The sequence below is a fragment of the Limulus polyphemus genome, unplaced genomic scaffold (genome assembly GCF_000517525.1).
Source record: "Limulus polyphemus unplaced genomic scaffold, Limulus_polyphemus-2.1.2 Scaffold451, whole genome shotgun sequence".
Classification (NCBI taxonomy): domain Eukaryota; kingdom Metazoa; phylum Arthropoda; class Merostomata; order Xiphosura; family Limulidae; genus Limulus; species Limulus polyphemus.
The window spans coordinates 486,288-490,999 of record NW_013666061.1 but is presented as its reverse complement, the minus strand read 5'-3'; positions in this window follow the sequence as shown (position 1 = coordinate 490,999).

Here is a 4,712-nt window from a genome sequence, read left to right as displayed (position 1 = left end):
TACTAGTTGTTTCCAGACTGTCAAGTACTAGTTGTTTCCAGACTGTCAAGTAGCAGTTGTTTCCAGACTGTCAAGTAGCAGTTGTTTCCAGACTGTCAAGTAGCAGTTGTTTCCAGATGTCAACTTTCTTACCGCTTCCCACATACTGTTTTCGATCTTCATTATCACAAACTATTTCGTGGTGCTGGAAACATTTTTTATTATAAACATGCTTATATAACAGAACTTCAACAAAATTTGTTTAATTCATATCCCTATCACGTTACTTAACAATACAGACGGATGTAAAGAAAAACGTATTATAATAAAAGCTTTACGATGCTAAGTGATCCGATTCTTTTACTTATGCATTTTAATCTTTTTAATTGTTTTATTTTCTTGCATACAGTATACTACTTGTTGAATTATATTGATATTTTAAATCAACTATGCAGGCCAAATCAGATAGATAGTATTTCTCCGCCGCAATACGGGTCTTATATTTGCATTGTTCCTTCTGCTACCAAAACGCCCCCCAGTGGCACAGCGCTATGTATGCGGACTTACAACGCTAGAAATCGGGTTTAGATACCCGTGGTGGGCAGAGCACGGATAGCTCATTGTTATAGCTTTTTGCTTAATTTCAAACAGCAACAACAACTGCTAATCAAAATACATTATATATTTCACGTTTTCTGTTTAATTACTGCATCAAAATGACAAATTTTCCGAAAGTATAAATATGCTTTTATGTTACGATATTTTTTTTCAGCACCGATAAAATAATTTTATTATATACGAGGTTATTCAGAAGTCATTTGATAGGGAAATAATACAGAAATGGAAGAGTATAGGAAAATAATGTTACTGATATGGAATGACGTATTGTCATACAGCTTATGCTGTAACAATATGATCGAGACAATCCAAGCTCATGTTCTTTGGAAATTTTATTCATATGCACAATACACCTAAAATGTCAGCGGCAAAGATGAATACGATAACAAATAAAACATTTGTAATGAAAAATTATCCAACTCATTCCTCGAGAACAAGAATTATAGGTATAAATGCACCCTTTCTATGTATATGGAGTTGTGCCACAAAAGATCAAAATCCAACATGACAAAGATTATTAAACAACTCTATGATTGAGGTTGAAGGTAAAGATTTTGTCTAAACAGGTCATTGCACTTATGAAGGATCCAAACGGATAAAAAGTGTCAAAGTAAATGTCCTCTGCGTAAGGTAACACACGAACATTGTGATATGAGACTGCTCCTAAATTATGTAAATAATAACACAGTATTTAGTTAAAGAACAATTTAATACGTTACTACTTACGGTCACCAGAATGACTGATTTGCTGCCAGATTGTACGCCAAACGGTTTCCAGGTTAATGTCATCTTTACATCAGATGATAGGAAATGTGTGTCATCGGCTGCGCACTACAGACTCACTTACACAAAGACGCCACGAGGGCAAACCAAGAACAGCAACCAATATTTACAATTAAATCGCCATATGTTTTTCACATGTGGGTAACACTTTGAATGCAGTAATTGACTATTTGCCTCTATCTTTTTAATATAATTAGGATATTTACATTATATGCTATTATTGCTATAATTATTGTAGTGTGGAGCGATTTTGGTTTAAAATATTTCATTTGTTATTATATACAACTCTACTATTGATATTTTGGTATATGATTCATATTCATAAAAGTTTCGGAAATGTGACCTTGAAGTTGACCTCAAACGACCTCAATGATATTGTCGAAGGGTATGCTTTAATTAATACCACTAACAAGTGTGTTCCTATATTTCTCTGTTTTTGAATTATTTGCCTGCCAATAACTTCTGAATCAGTCGGTATATGTTATAAATGATAAATATATTTATACTCTTTGATAAACTTGAATTTCACATTTCGTTCCTTAATCTATTAAAACAAACACATTGTACAGGATATTAATTCTTACAAGAAATATACAAGTAGTAGTATAAAGCCCCTAGTGGCACAGCAGTATGTGTGCGGATTTACAACGCTAAAAACCGGGTTTCGATACCCGTGGTGGGAAAAGCACAGATAGCTCATTGTGTAGCTTTTCGCCTAACTTCAAAACAAACAAATCCTAATTAAATTTGTCTCATTTTTGTTCATATTAATAATTCAACTAAAATGAACATAGTTAGATATAGAGAAATTTTATAACCACCTGAATCATTCTTATACTTATTATAAATTTTACATCCAGTTAGAATTGGAGTCCACTTCCCGGAAAATCAAATTTTTAAATTATTTTCGATATTTTCAATTAAAGTGACTTAGTTTGGAAAACTTAATTTTTCTTTCTATTTGTTTACGACCTCAGTTAACATTATGTCTGATCGCTTATATAACTTTAAAGAGAGTTGTCGACAGATCTAAAAACTGGAAGAGGAGATTATTTCTTGACAGGGTTTAAGAAACAATCATTTTTGGAAACCAATGTAGTTATTAAAACATGAAGGTCTTGAATACGTGAAAATCCTCTATAGTCCTTCACGGTCAGTTTTCCACACTTTACGACTGAAGTGGGGGATGCAGTTTACGTTTGATATGTGCTTCAGGAATCTACTTCTCTCGATATGACAGTCAACTCCGGAACTTAGGCCTTTCTTGTAATGCACATCGGAAATGAAACACACCCGAAAACTGAGCCCATGCCAGACTGATAAGGCGCCAGTTTAACACCAAAGAAATACCAAGAAAATGAAAAATGCAAGAAGTGGAAAATGGAGATGGTTGATAGTCCCTTTTCTCGATAATTTTTCGAGACACAGCAACGAAAAATGACTCAGTATCTGCCAGTTAAAATGATGAAGCCAACTTGAAGTGTGTACCTGACAAAAATAATCTTGATAATTTATTTTCAACTCATTCTATTTATTTCGTGAACTTCAAAATAAGAAGCGAGACTGATAAAAAAAAACACATACAAATTCATTGGATAGTTTAGACTGAATACGTAAGTTTCCAGGACTAATTGATTTACATTCGTTTAATTTTATATAAAATTAAATACTAACATCGGTTATTCCAATAGAACGAAAACATTTGGAATGGGTGTGACATCATTATATAATTACTTGTGATGTTAAGAAATTGTGTAATAATGCTAATTTCAAGTTGTTTAATTACAGGTCAAATACTACTGAATCTGGTTTAAATTTAAATATATATATTTTTTAAAGAGAGTTAAGGTTATTTAGACAAAATATTTGGTCCAAGGTTTGTTCTCAGAAGAGGTTTTGAGAACAAGTTAATTAATCATTAGCGACTCATAATGTGTTCATGAAGTCGCTATAATTATCGTCCAAATATCCCCTGTATGTTAAGTAAAGCGTTTAATCAGAAAAGAATTTCTTCCCACCCTTATGATTTTAAAAGTTTACTAATCGCCATACAAAACTCGTGTCTTATTTAAATCACTGTTATCAAGTAGCTTTATGAACAGGGAAATGCATGCTAGTACAATTTAGAATCTAGTCTAGAAAATTAAAGAAAATTACTTAATCGATAGAAAACGAGAAGCTTTTGTGTAATTGGAAAAGCACACGTAATAATTAAAACTTTCTAAATTCACATAGTCAATATTTCACTAGTTGTAGAATTAGTTGAAAAAAAATATCAATAATTTGAATTTTACATTAAATTGACCAGAATAATTAAAATCTGAACGAACATGAACAGTCGAGTATTCCTTTTCTTAGCAAAATTAATGAACTTTATGCATGTTTGTTATAAGCTGAGAAAGAGGACGAATGAGTTTAAAAACTTTTGAAAATATTAAGCATATAATTTCGGTAATGTATATACTTTCAGTTTAACAATGTTAGTAAATATATGAAATCAGATATTTCGAAATAACATAGAATTGAAATGATAAATATTTAACTGTAGTTACTATTTTTTAAAGTTAACTTTATAAATGAATTAAGACAAGAACGTGATCAGAGTATATGCTTACTGAGGAATGTGCCTGAAGTTCAATTAAACGATGCATCAGTGCCTTAATTAATTATTCTAATTCGAAACTTTCAGAGATTAGAATGAAAAGTTTACATAAATGAGCTATCATGCTACATTGTTGTATCTGACATTGCTTTTACAATTAATCAGCATATTATCGCTCGAATTTATTCGTAAATACCGATATTTTCTCGACCACTGTAAACACAGTGCAATTATGAACGATCTTAATTTGAATTACATATCTTGCACGACATTCTGAAACTCTATACTATCAACATAAGCTATATAGAGATGTACTTTAGATTTAAAAAGTAGTGATCTGTAACTTCAGATAACAATTTTGCTCAGTTTTATACTCAGCTAATGCCGAATATCAGGCTACAAATGTAACGTTTAAAGCATGCTTTATTGACATTTTAGCTATTACCACGGAATCACACTTCTATAAATGCGACATTTGAAACATATTTCTATAAGCACTTTAGATTTTATTCTAGACTACGGAAATCAGAAAGCTCACAAATAAGTCAGTAGAGTTCAATTCTAATTATTATCTACAGTTTTAGCAATACACAAACACAAGCGATGAATAGATAATATATAAAATACTAATTCTAATATTTATAACAGACATAACGTTATGACAAGTAATTTCTTGTAATAAATATAAAGTTGTGACAACTATTTTTTGTAATAGATATAAAGTTATAAA